Consider the following 11744-nt stretch of genomic DNA (forward strand, 5'->3'; position numbering starts at 1 on the left):
CAGCCCCTACTTAACCTTCTTAACACTAAGAAGTTAATGGCTGCTGCTAGCTCTGGGGCTATCCGTTACAGAGGGGTGTGTCTGTGTGTGTGTGTGTTTGTGTGTGTGTGTGTGTGTGTGTGAGAGAGAGAGAGAGAGAGAGAGAGAGAGAGAGAGAGAGAGAGAAACACACACACACACACACACAGAGAGAGACAGACAGACAGAGAGACAGACAGACAGATAGACAGACTTACCCAGATTCACAAATCCAGCTAGAGTTACGTGAACCCAGTCTGGAATCTTTGCCTGCTGGTAACCACCCCAGTGACAGTTCCCCCCTTGAGTCATAGTATTCAGATGGGTCCCATGAAACATGGAAGGCCCCTGATCTGAGGGGGCCTCAGTCTCCATCAAACCTCAATCAGGAGGACAGTAGCATCTTTCCCGACCTCCCACTTGAGCACAAGGTTCCTGAGGGTTCTGGGCCACTCCCCCTTTCCACCTCAAAAGCCTCTCTGTAGCCTCCAGGAAAGGGTTGAAAGCAGCTGGGCTTCAGCATCTGGGTTCCTACTCACAGCCAAGGAAAGACCCTGCACAGGAGGACCGGAGGAGCCTCAGGCTGACACAGCCTTCCTGCCTCCTTCCTCCCCTCCTCCCGGCAGCATGTGGGGCACACATGCTGCCAGCAGTGTCTGCTCACTAGCTCACTGGCCGCTGCTGCGTAAACACATCTTAAGACTTCTTTTTCTTTTTTTCTAACCTGGAAACTGTCATTTATAATCTGATTCTTATCTTTATAGGGCTTTGGCGCCCGAAGGTATCAGGCTTCTATATTATCTTGTGTCACCCAAGCTTGCAGCACCAGCTTGACATGCTGTTTAATCTCCGCACATCAAAGGCGAGGGCCTTGCTACACTGGTTACTATTGTTACCAGGGCTCAGACCCATCCCTGCTTCCAGGGAACTGCAGCTCCCCCTGGGGAACTCGGCCTCCTCCCACCTCCAGCCTGCAAGACAAGGCAAAGCCATTGCCTTGAAAAATAATAATTAAATAGCAGAATAAAAAAAGCCAGCAGGGGTTGGGGGTGGACGGGGAGCAAAGAACAGCATTTCTGTTGCTTTCCAAAGTGTCCCATTATGTAAACGGAGTCAGGGCCAGGGCACCAGCAGGGTGCCCCCTTGTTAATGGCCTTTTCCCAGTTTACAGTGTAATAATAAAAGCAGGGTCTGTCTGTTTATGTAAAGTCTGTGCTCCAAGGAGCATAGAGTATTCTAGAGGATTGAAAAGGACAGAAAGGTCTGATAACCAGTAGACCATTCTTTCAGGACTGGTCCAGAGGGTGACGGCAGCCCCCTCTCACCTTCACCCAGTGTGGAACCGTGTTTTTGTGAGGAAAACTGTCTTCCATCACCAAAAAGTCAAGCAGAAGCTCACAGTGGCAAGGGCGAACTGCCTGTCCCAGGCTCCCCCACACGCTGTCAGTGTTCCTGTCACCATGGTGACTTTGTATAGAGCTGAGGATCCATTTCCAAACTCTTGCATCGTGACCCATGCCCAGCTGGGAGAGTGTGCCCAAAGTCTGTGGGTGTCATCCACTGGTGTCACACTCATCTACGTGACGTCGCAGGTGAGAACTGGTGGCACAGCTTAGCCTGCAAAGGTATTTGCTGTCAACCCTGATGACTCGAGTTCGATTCTTGGGAGAGACTTCATAGAAGGAAAGAACTTCTAGCTCCTTAAAGTCCTCCTGTTTGCCACATGCACCGTGACACACTTGGGTGCATGTACACACACACCATACACACACACACACACACACACACACACACACACACACACACCGTAAATGTTGAAAAACAGTAGACAGGCGTTACAGGTGAGAAACACCCTGGCCGTCAGGCTACTACCTGTTACGGAACAGTCACAGCCACCAACCATCCAGAACTCCAGCTGGGTTCTCTGGTTGCATGTGCCCCACTCCACTGGGCAGAGTAGTGCAGTCAAACCCCACAGGGATGGTGGCTCCTAAGACTCCACATAGAAGGTGACCCAGGATCCTGACAGGGGAGGTACATGACAGCCTGTGTCTGATGATGCCCCCTCACAGCAGAATTTTACAGGGCAGGAGACAGAACAGTCTGCAATCCCAAAGGCAGCAGCTAGGACCCCAGAGAATGGAGAAGGAGTCAGAGGGAATGAGCAAAACGAGACTCCTCCTCCCAAAGCAGCGAGAGACAGACAGGACGGGGACATGAACAGCTGCTGAAGCCCTTTAAGCAGCGCCCGTGGCCAGAAGTGCTTGAGGTTTAAACTCGTCAAGAGTGAAGAAAGATCCAGGAATTAACCACCTTTGGCAATCCACACCTCCTGGAGAAGGAAGGCTTCAGTTGACAGTGGGGAGAAGCCTTGTTTTTGTTTCCATGGCAACTTTAACCTCAGCACAGAAGTCACCTTTATTGTGTGTGCTATGACTAAGACAATGATTTGCTCAGGCCGAAGTTCAATAGGTAAATGCGTGCTTCACAGACTAGTCCATTCTTCTAGGAACAATTTCCGGCGATGTGTGTTACTCTGGGCTTTTTAAATTACTAGAATAAAATATCTCAGCCAGGCCACTTCAAAGGGCAGTGTGGCTCACCGTCCTGAAGGGTCCGTCTCTCCTGATAGGCTAGTGCTGACAGCATGCTGAGATGGCAGAGAGCATCAACCCAACGAAGCATGCAACGACCTCTGGGTTCTTCCTCCTTTGCATACAAAGCCACCAGGATTCAGCCATGGGGTTCTACCTTAGTGATCTCGCATAACTCCAATGACACCCCTATAATCATTCTGGTCAGCTGTTAACCTCTTAGCTCCTTACCATGGGGTTAAACCAGCACAGGAGATGCTGGGGGACACACTGAAGTTGTATCCAATCGGTAGCACCATGGCACTCCTGAAAGCCACCAGTCCCTCACTGCAGACTAAATCAACATGGTGTTTGCCTTGCAAATTCGAGGACCTGAGCTTGACCAGAAGACTTTGTTGACCAGTGTCTGCGGGTTTGTTTTCTGGTCTCCAATATGTGCCCATACCTGTGCACCTACTTTCTCTCTCTCTCTCTCTCTCTCTCTCTCTCTCTCTCTCTCTCTCTCTCTCTCTCTCTCACATACACACACACACACACACTAACCCTCACTTACACACACTCACACTCACACACACATACTCATATACACTCACGTTCACACACTGACACTCATTCTCACATACATTCATATCCACACACTCTTACACACATACTCACATACTCACACTTATATTCTCTCACACACTCATACACACATACACTCACACACATACTCTCTCACACACATACACTCACACTCACACACACTCTCACACACTCATACTCTCACATACACTCACACTCACTCACACTCACATACACAGAGAGAGAGACAGAGAGACAGAGAGACAGAGAGAAGGGGGAGATCTTACCAGCTCTCTTGCTCCCTCACCCACTCAGACCCTGTGTCAATGCTGCTGCTGATGGTGTTGATGATATTGATGGCAGTAGCAGTGATAACAGAGAGAGTGGTGGTGATGATGGTGGTGATAATGGTGATCACATGGGGATGGGAATAATCATGGTGATGGGGATGGTGGTGACAGGGATGAGGATGGTGATACCTAAGTCTTTCTCCAGAGGAAGATCACATTTGCATAGCTTGTATTAACTACTGTGTCAGTCTTCCTTTTTCCTTGCCTTGTCCATCTCTTTCCATGCCTAACCTATGCATTAGTTTTTGTCATACATTCATATATTGGAAAAAAAAGAGTAGGCACAGGATTCTTCCCTGTGTATGACTTCAAGGCTGGCACTAGTGGGCCTTGGGTGGTGTTCCCCCATGACTGGTTCTGACCGTACGACGTTTGTTAAATTATAATTATTCGAAGCGTCTGTGTATATTATTAAACTCCCACAGGACGGCAACCAGACCCTGCTTGGGACACATGTGTTTGTAGACTGTTTTGTGCCACCAGCATTCAGAGGCACTGTTGCCTGGTGATGTCAAACAGCAGGATATTATGGGTAATTTTTGTTTGGGGATTCTCCAGAGACGGTGAGCCTGGCTATCATCTACAGGAGGAGGCGGCCATCTCTAACTTGGGGTCTTTCCAAGGGTCCCTGGAATGGGGCAGAGCCAGGACTGAGATCAGAGGTACAGCTGAGCTTTGGGTAGCCCAAGAAGATGAGTGGCTTTCCTGAAGGGCTCAACGCTCTACCCCTCACACCCCTTCTAGTGCCATAGCCCAAATGTCTTCCTTGTGTCTGCATCACTAATCCTGGTCTGCTTCTACAGGAACCCAGTTTGAGGATGCAAAGGACCACAGTCGATGCAAAGATGCTCACAGGACTGCACAAGCAGACACATTCTTGCAGGCCTTTGTTTTCCTGTGACGATCTTAACGACGATTTTAAAACCTGTCCTGTTACCTGTGGGCTCTGAAGGCCACTCCTGGGTGTACGCTCAAAACCACTGGCTACAGAGACTCTGGGAGGTATCTCACACCCAAACTCATGGCAGAATAGTTCAAAGCCATCAAGATATGCAAATGACCCTGAATGAATGAGCGGGTAAGGCCTGCAGTGGGATGCTGTCCAACCTCTCCGAGAAGGGGAATTCTGCAACTGCGCAGGTAAACGGTGAGAACATTCAAGCTGCGTGAAGTCAGCCAGTCACACTGAATCAGATGCTGTGTGATTCCACCCACTAGAGGTCTGAGGCTGGTCAAGTCCAGAGAGACAACATAGGACGGAGGCGCCAGGGGTGGATGGAAGGCAAATGCCATGTTCAAGGTTTAACAAGGGTGGAAGTTCAAGATGGTTCAAAGGTTCTGGAGGCTGACAGGGAGGACGGCTGCTCTGCCATGCTGACACATTTATACCACCCACCTCACCCCCATAAACCCTGAAAATGGTCAATTTTGTATTACATATATTTTAGCATAATTTAAGTTAAAAGAAACATTGTGCAGTTCTGTGTCAGGTTCCCCAAAGGAACAGAAGAATAGAATGAATGTATATTACAAAAAGACTTATTGTTTTCCAGGTGGGGGACCAGGTAATCCATGATAGAACGTCTGAGAACATGACAACTGCTTTAGTCTTCAGGGCTGGATACCTTGGCTCTCCCCATCTGACAGTCAAGGGCCGGAGCCTTCCTGAAGAGTGGTCTTCAGTCCACATTGGAAGGCCTAAGGAGAGTGACTGCAGCGGTGGCAGTGGCATCAGGCCAAACGCACGCATCGGCAAGGAGTGGGCAGCTCTGGGCTCTTGCCCTGCATGTCCGTTTAATAAACCCAAGAGTGTAAGTCACAATCATCATGAAATCAGCAGGGGTGACAGGTCAGTGGCCTGTCAGTGCCTGTGCCAAACAGTGCTGTTGGCCGGTGTGTGAGTGAACTCTCTACGTTCACTGTCACTCAGGACAAGAGCCATCGCAGCCCTGCCCTGGCAGCTCAGAAGAGTAGTGGAGCACAAGGCCCCATGATGACCACACTCGTGCCTGACATCTGAGCCACCTCTGGTGCCTTCAGTTGGTCATTTTAACTTCACCCATTCTGAAGTTTTGGAGACCTGCTGTTCATTTGAGGACATATTTCATTTTGTAATGAAATATGTAATGAAACCCAATGTCTTAGGGTTCTACTGCTGTGAACGGACACCATGACCAAGGCAACTCTTATAAACGACAACATTCAGTTGGAGCTGGCTTACAGTTTCAGAGGTTCGGTCCATTATCATTATGGTGGGAGCAGGGCAGTGTGCAGGTAGACACGGTGCTGGAGGAGCAGAGAGCTCTGCATCTTGATCAGAAGGTAGCCAAAGGGAGACGGTCTCTTCTGCAGTGGGCGGAGCTTGACCACCAAGAGCCCTCAAAGCCTGCCTACACAGTGACGCACTTCCTCCAACCAGGCCACACCTATTCCAGCAAGGCCACACCTCCTAATAGCGCTGCTTCCCATGGGCCAAGCATATTCAAACCATCACAGTAACTGAATTCTAACATCACGAGCACAGCTTGGAATTCATGTCCGCTGCTACTTTGTGACTAGATCTTAGTCTGGATTGCATGAAACCCCTTAGAGATGTGAGTCTGAGCATGGGATACGTCAGGGCAGGAAAGCAGCTCCGGCTACCAGCCTGTAGCTGGCAAAGGTCCTCTAATGATAAAGACATTGAAAGGCCGATCTGTAGTCCTCTACAGAGCTTCCTGGGGGAAGAAAGTGGGCAAGGACTTGGGCCATTGATTGAGTACCTCCCGAAGTCTGCATTTTGGTACCAGCGTTGGAATTATTTATATTGGTTCTTGAATTTGAACGGACACCTAGGTCATCAGAAGGATTTGATCTGACATGGTTGCCGGGCACCTGGAGTTTCCAATGTATTTGTGGGTCAGGACACCTGAGGATGCTGCTTCCAGATCCACGGGTCGAGGGTACCATGGTTCCTTCCGTGATTGACCTTAGGTATCTCTGGCTAAGTCAACTGATGACCTCAGCTAAGAGACTAGCTGCTGGCCTGGACACTGATCCACCAGTTAGCTGGTCACCATCATAGGTTGGCACAGCAGATGAGCATCTCTACTGGGATGCTGCACCTGTGCCCATCATGGAACTGAGAAGCAAGACAAGGCAGCTTTGAGAATTGAATTAAGAAAGAGAACCTCATAGGGGCCTTAGTCAGTGGCATAGTACAATATTTACCCCTGGCACTACCCTGAGGCAAATAAAGTGGATCAGTGACCCTCAGGGAAGTCCTGTCAGCTTGGCCAAGAGGAACCACTGGCCTATGACAACTGAAATGGTGACAGCTTGACTGCACTTGGAGTCACCTGGGAGGGTGTATCTGTGTGGATATCTCCAGAGAGGTGCAACCAAAGAGGGAAGACCCACCTCAAACGAGAGCAGCACCACCCAAGAGGCTGGAGTCCTGGATTGAATAAAACAGGTAAAAATGGAGAAAGCTGGCTGAGTGCCAGCATCCGTCCCTCTGCTTCCCAACTGCAGGTACAATGTGACCAGCAGCGCACGCTCTTGCCTTCCTATGCCTTAAACCAGCAGCCAAAATAAACGGTCAGTTCCTTTACGTTGCTTCTGTCAGACATTCTGTTACGGTGACAGGGCAAAACGGGCAGCAGCTATGCCTGTGGGCAAGCCAAGGGTTATTTCAAAAGAACTAAGAGCCCTGGGTGATGCTGTACAAGTGTGGGACAGGTGCCCACATCTTGAAAAATGAGCAAAGTTCACCAAAAGGGGAAACGTTTCTGAAGTTGACTCTTGGAGTGTGCCCCACCTACCTTCTCCTAAGTATCTAGAAAGTACTCTGCTGAGAAGTTGGAGGACAGCACTCGTCAGTGGGGTGGGGGGAGGGGAGTTGGGGTGTCTTGGGGAGGATTAACGTGGGCCTTGAAAATGGAGTGTCTGTTCCAGAGCTCTCAGGTGTGCTGTTACTGATGCTGTGCTCTGTTTACAAGACAGGAGCTTGGCATGGCTGCCCTCTGAGGCCCAACAGGCAGCTGAAAGAGTCAGATGTAGATGCTAGCACCCGACCAATGGACAGAAGCTGGGGACCCCTGTGGTTGAACTGGGAAAGGGCAGGAAGAAGTTGAGGAGGAAGGAAGCCCCATAGGAGAAACAGCAGTCTCAACTCATCTGGACTCCTGAGATCTCTCAGACACCGAGCCACCAACCAGGCAGCATACGCCAGCTGATATGAGGCCCCCAACACATATACAGCAGGGAACTGGCCTTACTGAGAGAGGATGCACCTAACCCTGGAGAGACTTGAGGCCCCAGGGAATGAGGAGGTCTGGTGGGGTGGGGTTGGGGGGTGAGGACGTCCTCTTGGAGACGGGGGTTGGGGGTGGAGGATGGGATGGGGAGCAGTCGGACCTGAAGTAGGATGGAGACAAAAAAAAAAGAAAAAAATTAATTAAAAAATTAAAAGAAAAAAGAAAATGGAGTGTCTGGTGAAGCCACTAGAGGCCCAGCCAGAGCATAACTGAGGAGACACTGCCTGCTGAGAGAGGGAGACTGAGCTAAAGCCCACTGGCTGGGAGACTGGGGTCTCCTCTATCCAGTCAGCTCACTGGGCAGATGCTTCTAACTCCTAAGATCAAATCCTGCCAATGCTAAAATCTCAGCTATCTCAAAATGGAGCACAGGGGAGGTTTGTTAAAGGAGAATCACTTCACAGGAGAGGTGATGCTTCTATCTCAGGGTGTCCCACTTCCAGAACCATGGATCCTACTGAAATTATCACTCACCCGTCCCTCTGCCTCTACCAACAGAAGGCCTCCCACATAGACTGTTCATGGTGACCGGGCAGGGCAATGCCAAGATGCCCACTTTCCTTGCCAGTTCACAGCCAGCTTTCGGTCAGTGTGGGTGCTCTGGGGGACAGATGACAGAGTTGTGGGCTGACAGGAAACACACAGCCCCCTGAAAACTGGTACTACATTTGCTAAGACAGTCCTTACCCTGCCTGGGGCCTCAGGGGGTCTCAATATAAGGGGAGGAGGTTCTCAAGCCCTTGACTCTCACTGGCCTTACCTCTCATAGATGACATGGGTTTTCTTCCTTCCTTCCTTCCTTCCTTCCTTCCTTCCTTCCCTTCCCTTCCCTTCCCTTCCCTTCCCTTCCTTCTTTCCTTCTTTTACTTTCTTTTTCGGGCAGCAAGAAACCCTGTGTTTAGTCCCAAAATGCACATTGAAAAGGAAAAGAAAAGTAGCCGGGTATGGTGTCACAACCTTGGAGAGGTGGAGGCAGCGAGATATCTGGGGTTAACTGGCTAGCCAACCTAGCCGGATCATAGCATTTAAGCCAATGAGAGACCCTGCCTCAAAACTTAATAAAAGTGGATTGTGACTGAGGAACTAGAATGCAGGTTATGTAACCCCACAAGCATGAAGACATGTATGTGCACACCCACATACATACACACAACCATACACACAAACCATCTTGAAGACACAAATATGTACACAAGCATGCAGACATGTACACATGCACACATGTGCATGCACACACCAGTATGCAAACACTTATGTGAACACACACACACCAGTTTAAAGACACAAATACACACACAAGCATGTAAGTATACATGTGCACGCACACACAAGCATACAAACATCAATGTATACACACACACGCATGCATACATGCACATGTACACACATACGTGCACACATGAGCATGCAGACACTATGTGAACACACATACATACACACACCAACTTATACAAATATACACACAAGCATGCAGACACATGCATGCACACACACACATGCACACACACATACACACACAAAACAGCCTGAAGACACAAATACACACACAAGTTTGCAGACACATACATATGCAGACATGTATGTGAGTATGTATACACACACATACACATGTAGATGCACAGACATACACACAAAGTCCATACTCCCAAATAGTACCACCCACCATTTCAAACCACATATTCAAACACATGAACCTGTGGAAGATCATTCCCACTCAAACCACAATGTGTGAGCATATCACCTGTCCTGGAACATCAAAAGCTGGTGTATGTGTGCATATGTGTGTGAGTGTGAGTGTGCACATACATATCTTCATGCTGTGTTCACCTACAGAATTCCTCAGTGGGCCTGGAGTCACAAAGGGGGCACAGTGCTGAGCCCACCATACGCTGGCAGCCACTTTTGTCCGCCCCTGCCGTCTCAGGTGCAGGTGGGCACAAGCTCCATCGGCGTGGGAATGGCCCCCTTTCTCTTAGAAGCCCAACCTTGAAGCCATTTTGGAAAGATATCAAGGTTTCTGGTATCTGCCCGTTAGCCCCCAGCTGGTTGGTTTGAAAGCAGCTTTGAGGATCAAAGGTATTCCAGGAGGTTACAAGACTGGAAGATCAAGGAGATCCACCTGTTCATCAAAGGCGAGGGGGCTTTTCCTGGGAGGTTCAGGCCAGTGCGACGTTAACCACAGGGAGCTAGCTCTGCCTTAGGATGAACACTCCATGTGGCCAGGGAGCTAGAGAGACTGGAGGGCCTGCCTCCGACCCACGCACACTCATTGTGTGACTTCGAAGCAGCCAAGAAGAGCCCCAAGAGGAGGACCAGGGACTGAGGTTGTTCGATGTTACCACAACCTTGTGTGGCTGTAGAGAAATCAGAAGAAAGAAAAAAGACACCAAGGCAGAAGGGAAGGAAGGCAAGACAGAGGCAGAAGAAAGACAGCCACATTCTTAGAAACAGACAGCAGCGTTCTACGGGTAGCGTGTGTGCATAAGTTGTGCTGGGTCCTGTGGAGGGAAGGTTCACCCAGTTCTGAAAAACTGCTGACACCATGTCACCAAATAACCAACCACAACTCTTTGCACTGTGTGTGCATTTTTTTTTAATAGTGGTGGAGAGGGACAGGGGACATGAGTCTTCTTTCTGTGGAACACCGGACTTGTGAGAGCAAACTGTTTTCAAATACTGCCCACCTAGTTCCGTGCTACCCAGCCTTCCTTGGGGCCAGAATTCCCTCCTATGGACAGCTTTGGTACCTGGGTGTGTGGGAATTCGATCCATACAATCCCTTGCCTCTAGAATCGGGCCAGGAGCATTGATCTCATAGTGATCCAGACGTGTCTGAATCATGGCATCGTGGGTGTGGTTTGGCCCCACAGGTCTCCCACTCCTCCACTGCTATGCTTGGCTTTCAGAATCTCAAAGGGGCCTTCCTCCCTCCCCTCAGAAGCGCAGGCAGTAGATGCTTGCCAATCAGGAGCCTCGCCTCCCACCCTCTGGTGCAGTTTGCTAAATGCTGGGTCTCCACTCTCACCTTGTGCTCCGAAGAGGCTGCTGTAGCACCAGGCTTCAGAAATATCATCCCATCTGGTAATGGGAAAGAAAAAGCAATATGCCTCCCCTAGAGCCGTCCTCCATATACACCCTGGGTAGCAGCAGGATTGGCTGGGAAATGCCCGCTCTAAAGGAGACACAGCTGACACGTTTGAAATAAGCTCGCTCCCCTTCCCCCATGCCTCATATAAAGGATTGAGGGAATTTCCCAGTCGACTATGGAGTTGGTGAATTGGAGGCCCTCATTCTGTATGGTCACAGGCAGGGGAGATGGCGCAGTTAGTAATGTGCTTGCCCTGAAATCATAAAACCTGATCCTCACATTAAAAAACAAACAAACCTGTGGTGGTGTCTGCTTGCAACCCCAGCTCTGGAGAGGCAGAGACAGGCAGATCTCTGGGGCTTTCTAGCCAGCCAAGCTAGCCTACTTGGAGAGCTCCAGTCCTGCGAGAGATTTCATTAGAAAGAAAGAAAGAGAGAGAGAGAGAGAGAGAGAGAGAGAGAAAGAAAGAAAAGAGGGAGGGGGCGGGGGAGGAAAGGAATAAATCAAAATGTAGACTGGCAACATGACTCAGCACATAAAGGTGTTTGCTGCCAAGCCTGATGACCAGAGTTCAATCCCTGGGACTGACCCACATAATACAAGGTAAGAACTGTCCCCTGACATCCACATGCAATTCAGTCTATGGCCACACACACACACTCACGCACCCAATGCACACAAATGCACACGCACTCAAGCACATGTACGCATACACGTACACAAATAAATTAATACAGGGACACTCACACCAATAAATACTCGAAATTTGAACGCACACCATCCTGCAAGTGTGTGCACACACGAAGAAAAATCCAAACAAGCCACTAAGCCA

The sequence above is a fragment of the Rattus norvegicus genome, chromosome 17, assembly GCF_021556685.1.
Source record: "Rattus norvegicus strain SHRSP/BbbUtx chromosome 17, alternate assembly SHRSP_T2T, whole genome shotgun sequence".
Lineage (NCBI taxonomy): Eukaryota > Metazoa > Chordata > Mammalia > Rodentia > Muridae > Rattus > Rattus norvegicus.